The 12,503-nt window shown below is 43.0% G+C and overlaps 1 long non-coding RNA gene across 1 annotated transcript; it reads left to right on the plus strand.

Moving 5' to 3' along the window:
- The first annotated feature begins 4,452 nt into the window (after window positions 1-4,452).
- LOC120049244 lies at window positions 4,453-7,528 on the plus strand. Its single transcript, XR_005477097.1, has 3 exons — window positions 4,453-4,492; window positions 7,017-7,193; window positions 7,487-7,528. It is a non-coding gene; the product is annotated as an uncharacterized LOC120049244 (long non-coding RNA).
- The last annotated feature ends 4,975 nt before the right edge of the window (window positions 7,529-12,503 follow it).

Here is a 12,503-nt window from a genome sequence, read left to right on the forward strand (position 1 = left end):
GCGACTGAGAGTGTGTATCTACAGAGGCGAAATAAAGAGAACACTCGTAAGCAGCAGCCGTTAAACTTCCTGTTTCAGTGGAACCAAAAAAAGAGGGGTAAAGGGGGGAGGTGATAGCCTATCAGGACAGGAGTGAAACATTTGCGAAGCAGTATTGTCTGACATTAAACTGTCTGGACCAATATCCAGTAGCCTAATTTGCCAAGTAAAAAAAAAGAAAAAGACAATGGGTTCCGTAGCCTATTCACAAATAAACTACTTCAACTTTACACAGGATGAGAGCAGTGAGCACCGCTCAGTTTGACGTCTCGGCTCACCATGTTGGTTAACCATAATGTTGATTTTAACCATAATCTCGAATGCAGCACCTTGGTCAGTGCAGGCAGGAAACGGACGGCACGTACACATGCAGCAGCAAGACTGTGACCCAGAAACACTTGTGATACTGATGACAAGCAAAATAATAATTTCAGCAGTAACTCGCTGCAATTGTAAAAGTATGGTAAAACTACTGACATGCTGTTGTAGAATATGTTTTTTTTATACACAATGATAGCCTATGGTTTAGATATAAAAGATGAATGTCACTGTGAACCAATCGCTTATTACAGGGACGGTAAAGGGGTTCTTTACTTATGCAACAGTGCCATCTTGTGGTCAACCTTGTGATAAACATTTTTTTTTTATCTGATAAAGTTGATCACGTCATGCCTTGTTTTATGATTCTACTCACTGTTGCGTCGAAGTTACTATTATGACATCACATAGCATCGTGAAGTTAAGTTCTCTGTCTTGTGATAACAATTCTAGAATGGCTGGTTACTGTCATGCGAACAGATACATTCAGAAGTCTATTTTATAGATTTTTAGATCCGGTTTCCTTTTCTTCTCTATCCTCAGAGCATCTTCTGAGAGATAAGGGGAAGAGAAAATCAGATCATTCAAGATGCACTACCATCTATATAATTCAATTCAATTCAAGGGGCTTTATTGGCATGGGAAACATATGTTAACAATGCCAAAGCAAGTGAAACAGATAATATACAAAAGAGAAATAAACAATAAAAATGAACAGTAAAAATCACACTCACAGAAGTTCCAAAAGAATTAAGACATTACAAATGTAATATTATGTATATATACAGTGTTGTAACGATGTGCAAATGGTTAAAGTACAAAAGGGAAAATAAATAAACATAAATATGGGTTGTATTTACAGTGGTGTTTGTTCTTCACCGGTTGCCCTTTTCTTGTGGCAACAGGTCACAAATCTAGCTGCTGTGATGGCACATTGTGGTATTTCACCCAGTAGATATGGGAGTTTATCAAAATCGCCTTTGTTTTCTAATTCTTTGTGGATCTGTGTAATCTGAGGGAAATATGTGTCTCTAATATGGTCATACATTTGGTAAGAGGGTAGGAAGTGCAGCTCAGTTTCCACCTCATTTTGTGGGCAGTGTGCACATAGCCTGTCTTCTCTTGAGAGCCAGGTCTGCCTACGGCGGCCTTTCTCAATAGCAAGGCTATTCTCACTGAGTCTGTACATAGTCAAAGCTTTCCTTAAGTTTGGGTCAGTCACAGTGGTCATGTATTCTGCCACTGTGTACTCTCTGTTCAGGGCCAAATAGCATTCTAGTTTGCTCTGTTTTTTTGTTAATTCTTTCCAATGTGTCAAGCAATTATCTTTTTGTTTTCTCGTGATTTGGTTGGGTCTAATTGTGTTGCTGTCCTGGGGCTCTGTGGGGTCTGTTTGTGTTTGTGAACAGAGCCCCAGGACCAGCTTGCTTAGGGGATTATTCTCCAGGTTCATCTCTCTGTAGGTGAGGGCTTTGTTATGGAAGGTTTGGGAATCGCTTCCTTTTAGGTGGTTGTAGAATTTAACAGCTCTTTTCTGGATTTTGATAATTAGCGGGTATCGGCCTAATTCTGCTCTGCATGCATTATTTGGTGTTTTAAGTTGTACACTGAGGATATTTTTGCAGAATTCTGCATTCAGTCTCAATTTGGTGTTTGTCCTATTTTGTGAATTCTTGGTTGGTGAGCGGATCCCAGACCTCACAACCATAAAGGCCAATAGGTTCTATAACTGATTCAAGTATTTTTAGCCAGATCCTAATTGGTATGTCGAATTTTATGTTCCTTTTGATGGCAAAGAAGGCCCTTCTTGCCTTGTCTCTCAGATCGTTCAGAGCTTTGTGGAAGTTACCTGTGGCGCTAATGTTTAGGCCAAGGTATGTATAGTTTTTTGTGTGCTCTAGGGCAACGGTGTCTAGATGGAATTTGTATTTGTGGTCCAGGCGACTGAACCTTTTTTGGAACACCATTATTTTGGTCTTACTGAGATTTACTGTCAGGGCCCAGGTCTGGCAGAATCTGTGCAGAAGATCTTGGTGCTGCTGTAGGCCCTCCTTGGTTGGTGACAGAAGCACCAGATCATCAGCAAACAGTAGATATTTGGCTTCAGATTCTAGTAGGGTGAGGCTGGGTGCTGCAGACTTTTCTACTGCCCTCGCCAATTCGTTGATATACACTGCTCAAAAAAATAAAGGGAACACTTAAATAACACATCCTAGATCTGAATGAATGAAATATTCTTATTAAATACTTTTTTCTTTACATAGTTGAATGTGCTGACAACAAAATCACACAAAAATTATCAATGGAAATCAAATTTATCAACCCATGGAGGTCTGGATTTGGAGTCACACTCAAAATTAAAGTGGAAAACCACACTACAGGCTGATCCAACTTTGATGTAATGTCCTTAAAACAAGTCAAAATGAGGCTCAGTAGTGTGTGTGGCCTCCACGTGCCTGTATGACCTCCCTACAACGCCTGGGCATGCTCCTGATGAGGTGGCGGATGGTCTCCTGAGGGATCTCCTCCCAGACCTGGAGTAAAGCATCCGCCAACTCCTGGACAGTCTGTGGTGCAACGTGGCGTTGGTGGATGGAGCGAGACATGATGTCCCAGATGTGCTCAATTGGATTCAGGTCTGGGGAACGGGCGGGCCAGTCCATAGCATAAATGCCTTCCTCTTGCAGGAACTGCTGACACACTCCAGCCACATGAGGTCTAGCATTGTCTTGCATTAGGAGGAACCCAGGGCCAACCGCACCAGCATATGGTCTCACAAGGGGTCTGAGGATCTCATCTCGGTATCTAATGGCAGTCAGGCTACCTCTGGCGAGCACATGGAGGGCTGTGCGGCCCCCCAAAGAAATGCCACCCCACACCATGACTGACCCACCGCCAAACCGGTCACGCTGGAGGATGTTGCAGGCAGCAGAACGTTCTCCACGGCGTCTCCAGACTCTGTCACGTCTGTCACATGTGCTTAGTGTGAACCTGCTTTCATCTGTGAAGAGCACAGGGCGCCAGTGGCGAATTTACCAATCTTGGTGTTCTCTGGCAAATGCCAAACGTCCTGCACGGTGTTGGGCTGTAAGCACAACCCCCAGCTGTGGACGTCGGGCCCTCATACCTCCCTCATGGAGTCTGTTTCTGACCGTTTGAGCAGACACATGCACATTTGTGGCCTGCTGGAAGTCATTTTGCAGGGCTCTGGCAGTGCTCCTCCTGCACCTCCTTGCAGAGGTAGCGGTCCTGCTGCTGGGTTGTTGCCCTCCTACGGCCTCCTCCATGTCTCCTGATGTCCTGGCCTGTCTCCTGGTAGCGCCTCCATGCTCTGGACACTACGCTGACAGACACAGCAAACCTTCTTGCCACAGCTCGCATCGATGTGCCATCCTGGATGAGCTGCACTACCTGAGCCACTTGTGTGGGTTGTAGACTCCGTCTCATGCTACCACTAGAGTGAAAGCACCGCCAGCATTCAAAGTGACCAAAACATTAGCCAGGAAGCATAGGAACTGAGAAGTGGTCTGTGGTCACCACCTGCAGAACCACTCCTTTATTGGGGGTGTCTTGCTAATTACCTATAATTTCCACCTGTTGTCTATTCCATTTGCACAACAGCATGTGAAATTTATTGTCAATCAGTGTTGCTTCAATTTGTATAGCAGACCCTCATGCCAAATTGAGTTGAAGGCTTTTTTGAAATCAACAAAGCATGAGAAGACTTTGCCTTTGTTTTGGTTTGTTTGTCAATTAGGGTGTGCAGGGTGAATACTTGCCTGTCGTACGATAACTTGGAAAAAAGCCATTTGGCATTTGCTCAGTACATTGTTTTCACTGAGGAAATGTATAAGTCTGCTGTTAATGATAATGCAGAGGATTTTCCCAAGGTTGCTGTTGATGCATATCCCATTAATGGGGCCAAATTTGTCTTCACTTTTGTGGATTGGGGTGATCAGTCCTTGGTTCCAAATATTGGGGTAGATTCCAGAGCTAAGGATGATGTTAAAGTGATTTATTATAGCCAATTGGAATTTGTTGTCTGTATGTTTTATCGTTTCATTGAGGATACCATCAACACCACATGCCTTTTTGGGTTGGAGGGTTTTTAATTTTGTCCCGTAGTTCATTCAAGGTAATTGGAGAATCCAGTGGGTACTGGTAGTCTTCAATAGTTGATTCTAAGATTTGCATTTGATCATGTATATGTTTTTGCTGTTTGTTCTTTGTTCTTTGTTATAGAGCCAAAAAGATTGGACAAGTGGTTTACCCATACATCTCAATTTTGGATAGATAATTATTTGTGTTGTTGTTTGTTTAGTGTTTTCCAATTTTCCCAGAAGTGGTTAGAGTCTATGGATTCTTCAATTACAATGAGCTGATTTCTGACGTGCTGTTCTTTTTCCGTAGTGTATTTGTGAATTGTTTTAGTGATTCACCATAATGAAGGTGTAGACTCAGGTTTTCTGGGTCTCTGTGTTTTTGGTTGGACAGGTTTCTCAATTTCTTTCTTAGGTTTTTGCATTCTACATCAAACCATTTGTCATTGTTGTTCATTTTCTTCAGTTTTCTGTTTGAAAGTTTTAGATTTGATAGCGAAGCTGAGAGGTCAAACAGAAAACTGTTAAGATGTTCTACTGACAAGTTTACACCTTCACTATTACAGTGGAACATTTTGTCCAGGAAGTTGTCTAAAAGGGATTGAATTTGTTGTTGTGCCTAATTGTTTTTTGGTAGGTTTCTACACTACATTCCTTCCATCTATAACATTTCTTAATATTACTCAGTGCCTTTGGCTTTGATGCCTCATGATTGAGTATTGCTCTGTTCAAGTAGACTGTGATTTTGCTGTGGTCTGATAGGGGTGTCAGTGGGCTGACTGTGAACGGTCTGAGAGACTCTGGGTTGAGGTCAGTGATAAAGTAGTCTACAGTACTACTGCCAAGAGATGAACTATAGGTGTACCTACCGTAGGAGTCCCATCGAAGCCTACCATTCACTATGTATATACCCAGCGTGTGACAGAGCTGCAGGAGTTGTGACCAGTCACGGGAAATACTTGTGTTTAGCCGCTGTATGGACACCAGAGTTTAGACACACTGTGTTTGGGAAAAAGTGGACTCCCGTTTGAGTCCATAAGGAGTACCGTCTGTGTCTTGTGTATGTCCTCAGTGGGTGTGGGGGGGTTGTTAGGGGGGCTATCAGGGGTGGCTGACAGGGGGGGTGCTCAGAGGGGTGAGATCCCCTGGGCTTGGGGTTCTTCATTTATCTGTCGACGTGGTCAGGGTCTGGGGTGGACTGTTCTGCCGTGGTGTCGAGACTTTTGTCAGGAGCTGAGGCGGGCTGTTCTGCTGTTCTATGCGGGGGTGGCCACCTCTCTAGTGGGTTGTTCTCTGTCACACGCCATCCCCCTTACGCTCTCCTCCAGCAGTCCAGCAGTCTGATCCTCTCCTATAGTGCTCTGTTCTTCTCCTGCTCCTACTCTTTCTCCTGTAGATGTTGTCTCACCACAGTCCAGAGTGCAGATATGTCTCTCTCCACCTCCAGCTCTCCGGGTCTGGTTAAGGGGGTATTGTTGTGCTGGACTGTTGGCTGGGTCTGTGCTGACTGGAGTGTAATCACCTGCTGTTCCAGCTCCAACTGCCTTACCTCCAGCTGGGTAAATGTATCCTTCATTTCAACGAGGGAGTTGTACTCTGTTCTGGGAGGTTGACTTTCCTCTTGGGGTTGCTCATCTGTGGGGTTTATAATGAAGAGGTCTGGTCTGACCTGCTCGGGGTGGGGGTATCTTTCTCAAGGGAGAGCTTCTCCTGCTGAGCTAATTCTTTGATTAGGTGAAAGTCTAGCTGAAACTGTTTGAGGTTGCCCTGTACCAATACTGTTCCAGACTTATAGCGATTCATATTAGCTGACTCAGAGTCCTTGTTGTCTAGTATCCTGAGTTTCCACCCATCGGTAACCCCCCCCCCCCCCCTCTTAACTGTGTGCAAGATGAGGTTGCTGATGGTCCCATTTTTATAATAGCAAAAAGTGTCTCTTGGTTTTCCATAAGGAGCTTCATTTTGTGCTCTTTTCGTGTCATATCATTCTTTACATACACAGGATACTGTATTTAAATTACTTTTGAACAGCCAGAGGCAGCTTTTAAGGCCTCTCCATTTGGTTGGAGTAGACTGTGCGACTCTCCTGCCATTGTTGGGCTAAAGGGCTTTGACACCTCTCACTTGACACATCAGTGCTAATTGAAGTTGTATCAAGCTTGGCAGCCTTAATTTAGCATTCAGTCCTTATAAAGTAATGTAATGTATTTTTCTTCTTGGCTTTTGGAAATAAAATATAGCTTCAGACTAAACATGAGTCACTCAGTTCCAGGTTGGATGGTGTTTTCAGGTTTCTGTTGTTTTCCAGAGCATTTGCTGTATAGTTTTGGAATAATAATCTTTGGTAGTTGTAAGCCTTCCAGGTGATTCCGTAATTCCATTCAAAATCAGGTTGTAGGTTTTGATTTGGAGTGAAGGTTATGTTGTAGAGGGTAGCATCCTATTTAGGTCCCTGACAAAAAAAATCCAAGTTTATCTAACTCTAAATCTATCTTTTTTAAAGAAAATGCTAAAAAATGCAGGAACTCATCTGCTCATGACCTCTCCTCTCTCTCTCAGGACCCTCCTCTATCTCGGGAGTTGCGACAGACCAGGGAGCACAGTGGACCTGGGCCGGCTGAGAGTCGGGGCACTCGGCTGAGAGTCAGACTCGGCAGACGTCATGTGGCCCTGGGCCACCTTCAGCAGTATTACTTATGGATAGGACGCGGGGACTGAGCTCGGGCCGATTCCGGTGTGAGTTATTTGGACCAAATGTATTACTTGGCCCTCAGGCCATTGGGCCTACTCTCTGGCAGATGATTACACGGGCTGCTTTATATAATTAACATTTTGTTATTTCTTTTTCCATATTTTCTCATTGTTTCTGTGATCATTTTTAAAAAATTCACATTTAAATGAAATTCCTGTCCTGTGTTGTATTTTAGTATTTTGATACTTGTGCAAGGCAGTTGATAAGCATTACAACTTTGGGATAGGAGCCTCCCGAGTTGCGCAGCGGTCTAAGACACTGCATCGTGTTGCTACAGATGCTGGTTCGAGAACCGTGTCGGCTGCGACCGGGAGACCCATGGCGAAGCACAATTGGCCCAGCGTCGTCTGAGTTAGGGGAGGGTTTGGCTGGCCGGGATGTCCTTGTCCCATCGTGCTGTAGAGACTCCTGTGGCGGGCCAGGCGCATGCATGCTGACACGGTCACCAGGTGTATGGCGTTTCCTCCAACACAAAACATTTTTTTTTGTGGATGGGTATTAATTTGTACAGTGGGGAAAAAAAGTATTTAGTCAGCCACCAATTGTGCAAGTTCTCCCACTTAAAAAAGATGAGAGAGGCCTGTAATTTTCATCATAGGTACACTTCAACTATGACAGACAAAATGAGAAAAAAAATTCCAGAAAATCACATTGTAGGATTTTTAATGAATTTATTTGCAAAGATTTATCATCTTTTTAAGTGGGAGAACTTGCACAATTGGTGGCTGACTAAATACTTTTTTGCCCCACTGTATGTATAAAATGTATAATATTAATATTTAAAATGACTAAATCGGGTAATTTTGTATACATTTTTTAAAATTTGCATCGGGCCGCTTCTGGGGGGGATTCTGTTAAGATGCCTGCAAAGCCTGAATTCTGGTAGAAGGAAACGGCCCGATGTACTTGGGCCATTTCTGGGCAGTCATTCATTTTGATTCCGGGCTGAGTCCGACACCCGATTCTGGGCTGATTCAATCAGTTCCGGTCCCCCGGAAGAGGGCCGCTTCCTGGCCGATTCCTCATTGCTAGCTGGGAAGGCTCGACAGGTGCTTAAGATACGAGCTTTCAAGACCATAAATCACTATCATCTCTTTGCTACGAATTTATATTTTATAGGTCCAATAATATTCTGCTACTCTGTGATAATATTTCATCTCCATCAAGTGCATACATTGGCATCCAGGCCTTATTAGGCCTACTTGTAACCTAGCCTATTGATAGGAAGATGACTGATAGCTAAACATTTACCAAGATTATTCATTTGATGATTCCTTCAATCTCTCTCCTTTCTCTTAGGGCTGTTTTGCTGTGTGTATATTTCAGAATTGGTCAAACACAGTCACACCATTGGCGTTTGGGAATCTGCCGCTCCTTCGCCTCCACGGACCTTCTCAGCAATTCTCAGCCGCAGTCCGCACACAGTGCACATTCCCTAGACAGCCTGGAGGGGGTGGGATTGCTACACTCAGGTATGGACCAAGCACCTAGCCATGGATTTATATTCTCTCTCTGTCTCTGTCTCTCTCTCACTCTCTTATTATTTCTGGGGTGTTATTAATTAGGGTCCCCATTAGCTGTTGCTAATGCAGCCGCTACTCATCCTGGGGTCTCTCTCTCTAACGTGAATGTCCTTGAGTGGCTTTCATCATCTTCTTTACTGCTTTCTGTGGATGGACGACCAGTTTCTTACACTCACCAATCCTTTCACCTTAACCCTGCATAACGTTATGGGACAGTCCCTTCCTGTCTCCTCAGAGTCATTTCTCTCTCTCTCTCTCTCTCTCTCTCTCTCTCTCTCTCTCTCTCTCTCTCTCTCTCTCTCTCTCTCGCTCTCGCTCTCTCCCTCCCCCTCTTTCCGGCTTTCCCTTCCCCCACTTTCTCTAAACACATACTAATTTCTAGAGAAAGGAAAGTCAACGATACAACACACCCATTTTACACAAACGACACAGGAAATGGGAGAGGAAGGGGTTAAGGACTTTTACAAGTGCACTCAAATTCAAACCCCTTGAGCCTTTGTGTGTGTGTGCATGTGTGTGTGTCTGCCTAAGTGCTTGTGTGCATGTGTGTGTGTGTGTGTGTGTGTTACAAATGGTCTAATGTCCCCATAATGATGTTAGGGTGTATACAGAGCACTAATGAAGTAAACAGAGGAGATGGCTGTTAAATAAAATCTCCCATCTCTGCTCACATGAAAAGTTCAAATCAAATCAAATTGTATTTGTCACATGCTTTGTAAACAACAAGTGTAGGCTAACAGTGAATTGCTTACTGTCCCTTCCCAACAATGCAGAGAGAAAGAAAATAGAGAAATAATAGAAAAGTAAAACACGTAATAATAAAAGTAATAATAGATACATAATGAGGTCACATACACATATTTAGCAGATGTTATTGCGGGTGTAGTGAAATGCCTGTGTTCCTAGCTCCAACAGTGCAGTAGTATCTAACAATTCACAATAATACACACAAATCTAAAGTAGAAGAATGGAATTAAGAAATATATAAATATCAGGACGAGCAACGTCGGAGTGGCATTGACTAGGACTAGAATGATATGATAACTTAGCAATATACACGGGGCACCAGTACCAAGTTGATGTGCATGGGTACGAGGTAATTGAGGTAGATATCAAATCAAATTCATATGTTATTTGTCGCGTACACATATTTTGCAGATGTTATTGAGTGTGTTGCGGAATGCTTATGTTCCTAGCTCCAACTGTAATACTTAACAATACAAAACAATACACTCAAATCCAAAAAAGAAAAAAAAAGGAATTAAGAAATATAGACATTTTACAACGAGGAATGTCAGAGCCAGGAATAGAAATATACATGTACAGTGCCTTCGGAAAGTATTCAGACCCCTTGACTTTTTCTACATTTTGTTACATTAAAGCCTTATTCTAAAATGGATTAAATAAATAAAAAATCCTCAGCAATCTACACACAATACCCCCTAATGAGAAAGCGAAAATAGTTATGTTTTTTTTTTTGCTAATATATTAAAATGAAAAATGGAAAAACTTTATTTACATAAGTATTAAGACCCTTTGCTATGAGACTCGAAATTGAGCTCAGGTGCATCCTGTTTCCATTGATCATCCTTGAGATGTTTCCACAACTTTACTGTAGTCCACCTGTGGTAAATTCAATTGATTGGACATGATTTGGAAAGGCACACACCTGTCTATATAAGGTCCCATTGTTGACAGTGTATGTTATAGCAAAACCAAGCCTTGAGGTCGAAGGAATTGTCCATAGAGCTCAGAGACAGGATTGTGTCGAGGCACAGATCTGGGGAAGGGTACCAAAAAGTTTCTGCAGCATTGAAGGTGGTGGCAGCATCATACTGTGGGTGTGTTTTTCAGCGTCAGGGACTGGGAGACTAGTCAGGGTCGAAGCAAAAATGAACGGAGCAAAGTACAGAGAGATCCTTGATGAAAACCTACTCCAGAGCGCTCAGGACCTCAGACTGGGGCAAGGTTCAACTTCCAACAGGACAACAACCCTAAGCACACAGCCAAGACAATGCATAAGTGGCTTCGGGACACGCCTCTGAATTTCCTTGAGGGACCCAGCCAGAACCCGGACTTGAACCCAATTGAACATCTCTGGAGAGACCTGAAAATAGCTGTGCAGCGACGCTCCCCATCTAACCTGACAGAGCTTGAGAGGATCTGCAGAGAAGAATGGGAGAAATTCCCCAAATACAGATGTGCCAAGCCTGTAGCGTCATACCCAAGAAGACTCAAGGCTGTAATTGCTGCCAAATGTGCTTCAACAAAGTATTGAGTAAAGGGTCTGAATACTTATGTAAATGTAATGTTTCTACAAACCTGTTTTGCTTTTTCATTATGGGGTATTGTGTGTAGATTGATGAGGGAAAAAAACAATTGAATCAGTCTTAGAATAGGGCTGTAACCTAACAAAATGTGGAAAAAGTCAAGGGGTCTGAATACTTTCCAAAGGCACTGTACATGATGGTGTGTATAGATAGACAGTATGGACAGTATACGAATAGAAAAGGTGTGTTCAGCAGTAGTTATATAGGATGAGCCTTGACTATAAAACAGTATATACAGTTGACGTCAGAAGTTTACATACTCCTTAGCCAAATATATTTAAACTCAGTTTTTCACAATTCCTGACATTTAATCCAAGTAAAAATTCTCTGTCTTAGGTCAGTTAGGATCACCACTTTATTTTAAGAATGTGAAATGTCAGAATAATAGTAGAGAGAATCATTTTTTGCAGCTTTTATTTTTTTAATCACATTTCCATTGGGTCAGAAGTTTACATATACTCAATTAGTATTTGGTAGCACTGCCTTTAAATTGTTTAACTTGGGCCAAACGTTTCGGGTAGCCTTCCACAAGCTTCCCACAATAAGTTGGGTGAATTTTTGCCCATTCCTCCTGACAGAGCTGGTGTAACTGAGTCAGGTCTGTAGGCCTCCTTGCTCGTACACGCTTTTTCAGTTCTGCCCACAAATTTTCTATAGGATTGAGGTCAGGGCTTTGTGATGGCCACAAATACCTTGACTTTGTTGTCCTTATGCCATTTTACCACAACTTTGGAAGTATGCTTGGGGTCATTGTCCATTTGGAAGACCCATTTGAGACCAAGCTTTAACTTCTTGACTGATGTCTTGAGATGTTGCTTCAATATATCCACATAATTTTCCTGCCTCATGATGCCATCTATTTTGTGAAGTGCACCAGTCCCTCCTGCAGCAAAGCACCCCCACAACATGATGCTGCCACCCCCGTGCTTCACGGTTGGGATGGTGTTCTTCGGCTTGCAAGCATCCCCCTTTTTCCTCCAAACATAACGATGGTCATTCTGGCCAAACAGTTCTATTTTTGTTTCATCAGACCAGATGACATTTCTCCAAAAAGTACGATCTTTGTCCCCATGTGCAGTTGCAAACCTGAGTGGCCTTTCAGATGGTGAAGCGTGATTCATCACTCCAGAGAACGCGTTTCCATTGCTCCATACTCCAATGGAGGTGAGCTTTACACCACTCTAGCTGACCCTTGGCATTGCACATGGTGATCTTAGGCTTGTGTGCGGCTGCTATCACTTTGCATTTAGACGTTTCCACTTCACAATAATAGCACTTACAGTTGACCGGGGCAGCTCTATGAGGGCAGAAATTTTACAAACTGACTTGTTGGAATGGTGGCATCCTATGACGGTGCCACGTTGACAGTCACTGAGCTCTACACCAAGACCATTCTATTGGCAATGTTTGTCTATGGAGAGTCCATGGCTGTTTGCTCGAT

This window comes from Salvelinus namaycush, chromosome 6 (genome assembly GCF_016432855.1).
Source record: "Salvelinus namaycush isolate Seneca chromosome 6, SaNama_1.0, whole genome shotgun sequence".
NCBI classification, from domain to species: domain Eukaryota; kingdom Metazoa; phylum Chordata; class Actinopteri; order Salmoniformes; family Salmonidae; genus Salvelinus; species Salvelinus namaycush.